The following is an 11184-nucleotide window of genomic DNA, read 5'->3' as shown; positions in this document are numbered from 1 at the left end:
TCCCACATGTGGCCTCCCACCCTCATCTTCACACATTCTCACACCTTCCGGAGTACAGAGGCGAGCGGGGTGCAGATGGTCCTCCCTACATCGGGTGAGACTGATAGAGACAGAACGGGGGAGGGTATGACAGAGATCCAGCCACAGAGAAGGGCAGAACTAGAAAAGATGGGACTTGAGATGAAACAAAGAGAGAGACAGAAACCAAGAGAAAGAAACCAGGAAGACAAGCAAAGAGACAGGTAGAAATAGACGGAGAATTCCTTCTGCTTCCTCCTGGCAGATTGCACTTGGGGGGCAACCTGGCTGTCCCAGGCCACCAGGGAAGCCCACATGGCCTGTTGGGTTGGCTTTGTCCCGAATTGCCTGGAAGTTCATCTTCTGTCTAGCCTTAGATCTTGTTGCTAAATAATTTGGGGGACAAGGACGTGAGAATCCCCTCAGCCAGGAGTCAGTCTATATGCAGGGGCAGGGGTCTAGACACAGTCCCCAGAGCCAGGGGTGTTGGGAGAAGCCCCGAGAGGCAGCCCCTCTCCCCTCTGAACCCGGGACTCATTAGACAAGCCAGTTTCAGCCAAGGTCGGGGGCCCTCGTGTGGCACCCCCACAGAATAGCAGCGGTGATACTGAACCCTAGAGCCCCTGACTGTGGGCTCCACCCAGGCAAGAGCCAATGGAACTGGAGGTAGGGGGTGCATGGGGAGGAGTGGACATCTTCACTTCCCTAAAGCAGTGTGTAGGTCAACACGCATGCCACTGCATGATGTGTTGCTGTTTAGGTCAGAGTATATATGCATGCCATTATGCGCATGCGTGTGTGTAGTATGCCTCTATAGAATAGACATATTATCTATTTCTGTACATGTGAAGGGGCCATTGTGTGTATATATGTGTGTGCTATTATGTGTCTATGAGTCACATAACAAAACGTAACAAAAACACATTGGGTGTATCTGTATGTATGTTTCTGTGTCATTGCATCTATGTTTGTTTGCCACTGTGTCTATGTGTGTGCTGTTATGTGCATGGGAGGCTATCATTGCGTGAGTTTATAAATTACAACACATCATGATATATATAGATATGGATGCTACTATATGGCACAATATAGTAATTGATTACACAATATATGACATGCTCATATCGTCATGTAAATATGCATAATGACATGGTTTGATTTATATATATATCACCATGTATCTATGTATTCTATATTTATCATGATATATGAACATGTCTCTATCTATATATGTGTATGGAGCCACCGTGTTTATTATGCAAATGTCACTGTATGTGTGTGCTCTTCTATGTGTAAGGCACGCCCTATGTTTCTATCATTGCATGTGTGTACTACTGAATATGTATGTGCCCTGGGTGTGTGTAATCCCTGTGTGTGTCATGCCAGTCATGTCACATGTATCTGTGTGTGTGTTACTGGCACACTGCATGAGGCCTCTGTGTGTAAATGCATTTGCATCTCAGTGTGTGCTTTGTATATGAGTGTCTGTGCCCTTGTCTAAGATGCTGTGTATGTGCCACAGTGGATTTTGCCCAATTTTTATATGACCTAGGACCCCCTAGACTTTCTTAGATTAAAACTGGATGTAGGCAGCTTTCAGTTTGGGTGTATAGGGGGGCAGGATAGGGCCAGAGCTAGGGTAGAAGGTGAGAGGATGCCTTACATCCCTGCCCCTTTCTGCAGATGGCCCAGGCCCTTCTCTCCTCCGGCTGTGGCCTGGCCAGGCCCAGAGCCCTCTTCTGATCTCATAGGCAGGGTCAAACCCGTATCTTCTGGAGGAGCGACAGAGGTTCTCCCTCCCAGCCCTTCTGTGCGCCCATACTGTCCATGTGCCTGCCGCCCGCATTCAGCTCCCCACCCCAGCAACAGAGTCTCAGACAAAAGAGAAGCACAGTCCAGTCTTTATTAGCATTGGGTCCCTGGTCCCACCACCCATTCCCCTCCATGTACCATCCCTTCCCACCCCTTCCTCGTCCTTGCGGCTGCGGCTGCATCAGGGTTCCACATGTCCAGCCCTCCCCGCCCCCAAAGACTGCAGGGCAGCAGAGGAGCTGCTGTGGCCTTTCCCCAGCTGTCCGGAACCAGGAAGGGCAGGAAAGCCATGGAGGCCTTTCAGGCATCTGGGCAGGGTAGGGAGGGGCTGTAAGGTGCTCACCTGTCACACGAGGTCCCCAAGCGCCGAGGAAGATGGTGGCGGGCAGCGGGCGGCAGCAGTGGCGTGATCTCCGAAGCCCACAGTACACTCATCCATAAAGTAGGAAACACTACACCCTCCAGTGCTGTTAGTAGTGCTTTCTACTTTATGGGTGACTGCACTGTCTGTCTGTCCGTCGGCGTGTACTCTTCAGGCTGCCCGGGCCTCCTGACTCCTGCTCCAAGAGCCCCCCAGCCCTCCTTGTGGCTTCCTAAGATCCCCCCAACCCTGCCAGGGCCCCCCGAGGGCCCGCCCTGGGCCTTGTGGGCGGTGACTCAGCATGGCGCCAGACTTGCCTCCTCTACCTCCCTCCCCCACTTCCTCTTCAGTTCCCTCTTCCCTTCCCCCTAAAGGCTCCACCCCATCCCCCCAGTTTCAGAGACACTCAGGTAGAGACTAGGGCCTCTGGAGGCCTCACCTTCAGTTCTGTGAACCCCTGGCTGGCCGCTTCCAGCCACGCTAGCCACCCTCCAGCGTCCAAACAGCTGTGGCAGGCAGCCACAGCTCCCCTGCCAAGGTCTTGGTCTCCAGTCCACCCCAACCCTGAGGTCCTGACTGCCCAGAGCCTCAGTCCCCACCCTTCACCCTCCCCACCAGCCCAAGATCCTGACCCCCCAGGACCTAAGTCCCCAGCCTCCCCAACAGCCCAGGGTCCTGACCCCCCAGGGCCTCAGGCCCTGGCCTCCCCACCAGCCCAAGGTCTTGAACACACCAGGGCCTCAATTCCCAGCCTCCCCACCAGCTCTAGGTCCTGACTCCCCCAGAGCCTCAGTCCCAGCCTCCATAGCAGCCCAAGGTCCTGACCCCCCAGGGCCTCAGTCCCCAGCCACTCCACCAGCCCCAAAGTCCTGACTCCCCAGAGCCTTGATTCTCGGCCTCCCCACCAGCCCAAAGTCCTGACTCCCTCACTGCCCTGCTGTTCCCCTGGCAGGAGCCCAAGGCTATCCCAACAAAAATGGTGGCCATGTTGGGCGGAGGAAGAGGCTGGCGCCCCTTGAGACACTGGTCCCACTTCTCAGCCTCTGCGTACCCTCTGCCATCCCCGCCTTACTCTCCAGCCCCCCTCCTTGGACACCTCTTTCCCCGCCTGGGGTCCAGGAGCAATTTTACCTTCCTTCACTAGAGAGGGTTTCAAGGCGCTTTGCCCTGAGCTTCCCGCATGGGGCTTGCACCCAAGCTCCTCGACACCCCCAATGCACCTCCACCCAGACCAGCAGCCCAAGCCCCTAGAGGCCCCGAGCTGAGGAGCCCCAGTTGAGGCAGCAGTGAAGGTCCGGATCCTTACCTGAGGCTGCAGGGCGGAGGAGAGCTCACCCTGTGCTCCAGACTCCGAAGTGGGGTTCCCTTCAGGGAGGGCAGGGCTTATAACCCCGAGGCCACGTGGGCCAGATCTCAGGGCGCCCAACGGTCTCAGAGCCCGCCCCGCCCCCGCCCGCAGGGGATGAGCGCCCTCCCTCCCTCCCTCCCTGGGGAGGACAGACTGACAGGAAACAGAGAGGGGTGGGCCCGCGGGAGGGCTGGGGACCCTCTCTCATGCCCTGGGCAGGTGGCTTCCGGCCCCAGCTGCCCTTCCCCCCGTGGCGCCAGCTCCAAGGGATGGCTCAAGAGCCTGGGACTGACTCAGGGCATTGAGGGTGACCCCAGAAGACCAGGGCTCCTCGACAGGGCCCTCGGTGAGTGCCCAAAACGGGGAGGACAAGAAAAGGACCTTCTCTCTGAGCCCCACCGCTGCTGACCTCAGCCCAGAAAACTCCCTTCCCTTCCCAACACTCAGGCCAGGCCCTGGCTCCTCTGCGTGTGCTCCCGAGGGCCATGGAGGTGCTGATGCATGAAGGGCGTCCATGGAGACTGTTGTCCTCAGCACCCCACAAAGCCACCCCTCCTGCAGCCTCAGCCTGCAGGGCACAGTGCGGGGGACACTCTCAGGCCCGGTGGACTGATGGCACTAGGCTAGGTGTTCATGCTCTCTTTGGGACCTGTGGGGACAAGAGGGCAGGGCAGAGCTGGGTGAGGATCAGGTCCTAAGGCGGGGCACAGGTGCTACGCGGAGAGAAGGGGGCTTGGAGGAGTGGAGGGAAAGAGGCTCGAGGGAAGGTTCTGGCGGCCACCGGATGTGGGCATGGGGCCCACCCACCTGCATGCCACCCCCGATTTCCCCATGGGGAAGGCAGGAAGCTGCCCAGCCCAGGGCCCCTCGCTGGGGGAGGGGAGTAGGGTGTGGGGTTGGGCAGGGGACAGCGTGGGCTGAGCCCGGCCCATACCATCTTCCCCCAGTGTTCTCCAAGCCTCTCCATGGGCTTGGCTCTGGAAGCAAGAGGAATGGGTTCGGGGAGGTAGGAGCGGTAGAGAGAAAACCACCCAGTGACTCCTTCCCAGAAGGCCATGGACCTCTTCTCTGGGTCCTCCATTTAGGCCCACACAGACCTTAGGGAGCTGTCAGATTCAGGGCCTAGAAGAGGATTGGCATGGGGGCAGTGGGGAGGGAGATGGCCCCACATCCTTCCCTCCAGGAAGGGGGTCCTTCAACCTGGAAAGTTGCCCCATTCCCAGGTCCCTAAAATGGGACAGAGAAAGGGGGAACGGGGCCTTTCACCCCCTTGAGTCTAAAGAGAAAGTGGTGAGGAGGGTTGCCTTGCAGGGCCAGCTGGCCAGAAATGGGGTGATACTCCTTTAAGAGACCACCGCTGCCTCTGACCTGGGTGGAGGGGAAGTGGCTGCCCCAGGCGATAAGAGGATAAGAATATCAAAGTTGTGCAGTAACCTGGGCTCCTGGACCCCTATTCTTCAGGGCTCCTCCCCTGAGAGCATCTTACCTCCTACTCCTGCTTATGATGCCTCCATAGCCCTCACTTCAGAGGCGTCCTGTCCCCTCAAAAGAGAGTCACAGAATGGGACCCAGGAACCCGGCTTCTGGGCCCAGCTATGCCATAGACCCCTCAGCATGTGACCTGTGGCGAGTCAGAGCTGAGGTTCCAAGGGACACACATGGCTCCAACAGTCTCCAATCTAGCCCTTCTCCTGTCCTGAGCAGGGTGAGGTGTCCCTGCTGCCTTGTGACAACAGAGGCTGATTTTCTCTGTACGACCTCAATGCCTAAAGACCACCAATAGTTTTTATTTTTATTTATCTATTTTCTTTTTTTGAGAAGAGAGCTTAGGGCCCAGCTTCTCTGTCAACGGAGCTTCTAGGGTCAGGGGGTTTCTGGAGAGTCTAGGCCCTTTGCTGGTTCCCATCCTGAGGCTGGGGCTAAAGAAGGATGGAATGAGGACCTGGACTTTCCCCAGCCCAGCGATGACTCCCGACTCTGCTGGGCCTCAAACCAGAAGAAATGGTACAGGGCCAGAGACAAAATCAAGGACAGGGGAAGGGGCAGAGTCTAAAATAAGAATACAGAGACAATAAGAAACTTTGTGAGAATGGCTAGGATACATGGAATGGGCCGTCCACCTGTGACTGGAACAAGGCTGCTGGACTCGAAGCCTGACATAGGCTGCCACCACCCAGATGCGTGGCCTGTGTGACTGACCAGCAGGTGCCTGAGGGAAGAGCAGCCAGTGCCTGCATGGAAACACACATGCAGACACAGCGGCCCAGAGAGCCCAAAACATTCAGACACAGACACGCTGTCGCCGACACACCCCGCAGTCCTGTACACACACCTAGAGGAGGCCTATCTACACTCCTGGACACACCTGCGTCCTCCCCAAGAGACACAGGGAGGGTGACCTGGGAATCTGGGGCCAGTGCTTGACAGGGTGACTGGAAGGAGCTGGGGGTGGATTCAGAACATAAGTACCTCTGTGAGAGTGGCCTGGCTCCCACTCCTGCCTCCAAAGCCACCTGTTGCCTGAGTTCCCCAGGATGAGAAAAACCAAACCCTTGATGTCTTTGTGGAGAGAGGAGTTCAAGTTGATACTTCAAACTCTGCCTCCTTGGCGGCCGATCCAGGTTCAAGCAGGCTGTCACTGGGCAACCTTGGCTCACTTGGACTTGCTGTCAAAAGTCCCCCACGGCCCTCTCTGGTTCTGACATTCAGATTCTTGCTCAGAGGAAGTAGGGGGCGGGGGCGGCAGGAACAAGGTGGGAACAGCCCTTCATCAGGATAGAGGGATCTGGGCTTGGAATCCTGGAGGGCTCCAGGCTCATGGTCCCTCACTGCCACCCCCACCTTACCGACCTGGGGGACAACCATCTCTGTGTGCCAACTGAGGCTGTGGGTAGGCAAAGGTGAGCCAGCAGAGAAAAGGACACAGGACCTGTCCTTGGGCACTCCCAGCCTGATAGGCAGTGTGTACCAGTGTGTGTGTCAGTGCAAGTGAGTGTCTTGTACCCAAAGCAGGGGCAGAGCTTCAGGTCTGATGGGGACACTTGGCTCCTACTTCCAGTGAGCACTGAATCTGAGGGTGAAGTAGACACACACATCTACATTTAACATAGTAACGGCAACAGGCACAAGGCCATCCCAGGTGGCGGTTGCCAGGGCCCAAGGGGCTGGGATGTTGGATGCTGCAGTAGCAACCTTAGAGTCACAGGAGTCCCATCAGAGAAGGCTTCCTGGAGAATGTGAGTACAGGTGGAAGAGGGTTTAGAAGGAGAGATTGGGCAAGGAGGAGAAACAGGGAGAAAATTGTCTTTTGAAGGCCTAATGCCTGTAAGGAGAGCAGGCCCAGAGGGTGGAAGAAATGACACAAGCTCATTGTCCGCACTTGAAGGCAGAAAAGAAAACCAACTCTTCCCTGCCATCTGCATGGGCCTGGGGCCCTCACTCATAGGCAGGCAAGCAGCCAGTGGGAGATGGCAGCCCAGATAACCTGCCTTACAAAGAGCCAACAAGAGAGAAGCCACAGACTTAACCACTCACAAACAGGAAGTCCAGAAGGCAGAGCAGACCCGCCCTCCAGTAAGCTACAGTTGGGGACAGGCCTGGCCACAAAGGAGGGAAACTGAGCCCCTAGCATTGCAAAATGGGGCTAAAGCAAATTGGAGTCAATAGTCCCAAATGTTGAGACCCTTCCCCATCTCCCTGGAGAGGCAGCCAAGGGAAGCAGGTGCCAAGAGAGGCAAGTGCCTTAAGAACCTAAGACAGCCCATGTCCCCTACAGAGATCATCTCAGCACCTCAGAAGATCTCTGTCTCATCTCAGAGCTTTGGGAGCACAAGGAGTGCTAAAGGGCCTCCAGGCAAGGAGGGCGGGCAAACTGGCTGCCCCTCGGCCCCTGCCTGCTCGGCCCAGACTCCCCTAGGTTTAATTTCACACTCTCCTGCTCTACTCTGTCTGGCAAGGGGCAGCTCCAATGCACAGTGGCCCACACTAGGAGGTCACTTTGCACTGGGGCAGGGTTCTGGCTCAGGTCTCCTGGGATCATAAGACCCAAGGACTTTTAAGCAGCAAGGTTAGGCAGCAACTGGTCCCGAGTCAGGAAACAGAGCTGCAAGCCCAGAGAGAGGCAGAAGGCAGCCTGAGGTCACAAAACAAATTAGGGCCAAGTTGGGTTCTTTCCACAACATCTGGGAAAAGGCAGGACGGGCTGGGTGGAAAGGGGGTGTGGGTGTGAGGAAGGCTACCCTGACCACTGCTGTGGGAGTGGCTGTGAAACCAGAAGCTTTCTCCTCTGGGATCTTCTGGGGACACAAGTGGAGAGATGAAAGCTCCCTCTGGACTCTCTCCACACACAGGTGCTGGGTTCAACTTGCATAGCTGCACCTGCTCCAGTTCCAACTGCTGCAAATAAATTGTGTGTGTATGTGTGGCGGGGGCAGGGAGGGGGTCCAAGAGCTGGTTTTCTGCCTGGAACCCACTACAATCCCTCATCAGCCCCCCTCCCTATCCCAACATCAGGATCACCAAGCAGAGGATAAAATTAAGTGTCAAGAAATTAGGGGTCTAGTCCTCACCCTGTGATTATTTATGGTACAATTCTGGCCCAGTCACTGAATCTGCCCCTAAACCCCAGCCTGTTTCTTCACCTAATAAAAATGGGGAGGGAGTTGACCAAAAGACTTGTTTGTGCTCTAGGAAGTCCCCAAGAGCATAGGAGCCCAGAGACCTCGCAGGAGGAAGCAGCAGTATCTGTGTTCCAAATCCTGCCCAGCCCCCAGGCAGCCATGGTATCTTCTCAGCTGGCTCGAGGGCACACCTCCCAAAATGCAGAGAAGGCAGGGTGGCTAGGAATGGCTCTAGTAGAATTCTCCCCTTATCTTGTCTGGAAACAAGGGGCAAAGAGCTATCTATTTCCTCCTGCCAGCCTCCTGCCCCCAACAGGATTCCTCACATCCCAGGACCAGCTGGAAAAGGTGGTGAGAGTTGGAAAGAGACTGCTCAGTGAGGACTGCCCTGCGAACCAGCTTGGATTCATCCCGTTCACCTCCACGTTCTGCACGCGGGGCCGAGGGAAGGGAGGCAGCCCAGGCCGCTAGAGAACTTGATGAAACACACTCAATCTGAATCTCGCTTGATCGTCATGCTGACCCAGTGAGGTAAGTGATGGTATCCCCATCTCAGAGATGAGGAACCGGAAACTCAGCGAGGTTAAGTTTCACCTTCCTGAAAATCGGGCACCCTGTTTCTGTTCCCCAGAGGGAGCTCAATTCAAAGTCCCCAAAGAACAGGTCTTCTGTGAAGACCTGTTCTCCCCGCACAACCCCGTTGGAAAAAGCAGTGGGAGCGACCCAGGGCGGACCCTCTAGCCCAGGCTAGTGGGTTGGGGGGCAGAGGGGCCTAACTGGGTGGCCAGGTGGCCCGCAGAGTCTCTCCAGCAGCAGATGGCCTCCCCAGCCCTTTCCTTCAGAGCCTATTAAGCAGTCAAATGGGGGAGGGTTGGCCCCCAAGGCCAGGGACCCAGCAGCAGCAGCAGCTCACAGCACTGGAGCCGTTAAAAAGTGACTCAACCAGAAAGTGCGTTTGAAGTGACGCCCGCCAGGGCCCCAGAGCCCCAGAGCCAAACCTCAAAAAGACGAAGTGAGAGAGACAGGCCTGCGGGGGCTGGGCCGGCGGTGGAGACCCAGCCTGGAGCTGGCCTGGCCAAATAAGGGCAAATGCACTAGGGCGGGCCAATGGGGCAACAGCGGCTGGCTGCGTCATGGGGCTGCGGCTCTGGGGAGGGGGAGGTGAGAAGCCTGGGACAAAATGGGGGTGGGTGTCAGGGGTCCCAGCACCTCTTTGAGGGGTCCCAGGGTGGGTGAACACAGGAGGCATGGAAGCCCTCACCCCCAAGGAGCCTTTGTTACTAAGGTCAGTGGACCTGCAACCCCAGAGCCCCACCTGCAGGCTGGGTGGGGTTCAAGGAAGAAAAAGGGAAACCTGGAGGACCCCCATGCCCCTGCCCCAGTTATGGGCCCTGGATCCCCATCTGCCATGAACTGAAGGGAGGCCATAGGGACAGCAGCGTTGTGCAAGGGGAAAGGCTGAAGCACCAGTGCAGCTTCACCAGGCCACTGACTGTGGGCAAGAGATGTAATGGAAACTCAGTTTTCTCATCTGTGAAAGGGTAATAATATTGCCTCGTGGGATGGCACTGAGGGTCAAATGCAATAATAGAGGTGGCCCATTTTGAACCTGGAAATTGCCATAGGGATGTAATAGATGATTAGTGTAGAGGCACAAGGCCAAAGGCTGCTTCTTAGATTCTTGTTTCCAGGTGCTATAAATGATCCCTTTGCAAGGATATCATGTGGTTCTCAATTTTGGCCCCTGGTGTCTAGAACAAGGTAGGGGGAGGTGCCAAGGCCAGAGGGATTCCTGAATCTTAGTCCCTAAGCAAAAGCAGAAGAGACTGATGCCTGCCTGCCTCCAGATGATTCGCCAGGGACATACCCGCTTCATTTCTCCTGCATCTCCTCACCTTCCATGAATCCAGACCATGCCCCACCCCTCCTCCTGAGACCCCGCCCTCCATCTCCCGGCCTCTCTGGGGTGCAGGGCAGAGGAAGTGAGTCTACTCAGCTGACCAGAGAAAGTGCTGCAGCTGCCTGCACAGGGTGGGCCGACTGCTGGCTTGTTCAGTGCCTGTGATAACTCCCTTGCCTCAGGCCTCCCCAGACCCTGCTGGGACCACTGGCCCAGGAGGAAGTCTGGGCTCTGGCTGCCACCTGCTTCCTCTCAGGAGTTCTTCTCCCTCCCAAGCATGGATTTGCATTTCCCCCTCTGCCTTCTGCTACTCAAGCCCCCAGGGATGAGGTGACAGTTAACCCCCCACTTCCTGCTAGTGGCCCCAGAGCGCTCACTTCCTTCCAGGTATTTTCCGGGATGGGGGAAGGGGTTGAAAGGGTGGTAGTTGCTGGGTTTGGAAAGGGGATGAGGGATCCATTTTGGAGAGAAACTGAGGTCCCCCTACCCTGCTGTCTGAAGCTGCTCCTTCCCTTCCCTCACGCTCACCCTGTAACACAAGAGCTCAGTTTGCAGGAAGAGTGCATAGGCCGGAAGCAGCACACAGGGGCTTTCAAAATGGGCTAGGCCAGCTCTCTCTTAGAGGCCCAGGCCTCTATCCGCCATAGATAGACCCCCAAGGAAAGTTCCTTGGACTTCAAGTTCCCTATCGGGACAACATAATGTCTGCCCTCTACCCGGAAGGCAGAGGGTTGAGAACGGGGGAGTGCCAAGGCATAGAGGGGAAATGTTTTCCATCCTATTTCTCAGAGGATCTGGCATGCTGGTACCAGCAGCACAAGGCAGAGTGTTCTCTGCACTCAGTTCCCATTTCCTGGGATCTTATGGCAGAGAAACACAGCATCTTTAGACAAGAGGTACTGAGCTAGGCAGTGTAGGACATACAAAGTAGCAGCGACCCGCTCCTGAAGTCAAGCTGACCAGTCTCTGGGGCTCAGTCCTCTCCCCTAAAAAGTGAGGGGCTGGCCTAAGTCATGACTCCCCCAGTCCTAATGTTCTGTGGTCTGCCTTCACTCCTCTGTAGACTCTGCATCTCACCTTCCCACTGGTGAAGGCCTCGAAACCCCAAGACTGAGGCAGGCAGCCA

At 56.2% G+C, this 11184-nt stretch overlaps 1 long non-coding RNA gene and 1 other non-coding gene across 2 annotated transcripts in view; one reads left to right on the top strand and one right to left on the bottom strand.

Annotated features, from left to right (window-relative positions):
- The window catches only part of LOC109026966 (uncharacterized), a 29459-nt gene that overhangs the window by 4457 nt on the left and 13818 nt on the right, over nt 1-11184 (top strand). Inside the window, exon 2 of the long non-coding RNA XR_008679727.2 lies at nt 8458-8689. This is a non-coding gene — a long non-coding RNA (uncharacterized lncRNA). The remainder of the gene's footprint in view (nt 1-8457; nt 8690-11184) is intronic.
- On the bottom strand, nt 2235-2345 carry MIR142 (microRNA mir-142). Its single transcript, NR_106390.1, has one exon. It is a non-coding gene; the product is annotated as a microRNA mir-142 (primary transcript).

The sequence above is a fragment of the Gorilla gorilla genome, chromosome 4 (genome assembly GCF_029281585.2).
Source record: "Gorilla gorilla gorilla isolate KB3781 chromosome 4, NHGRI_mGorGor1-v2.1_pri, whole genome shotgun sequence".
Taxonomy (NCBI): Eukaryota; Metazoa; Chordata; class Mammalia; order Primates; family Hominidae; genus Gorilla; species Gorilla gorilla.
The sequence above is the reverse complement of the archived record's forward strand: the minus strand, read 5'-3'. Positions and strand labels throughout refer to the sequence as shown.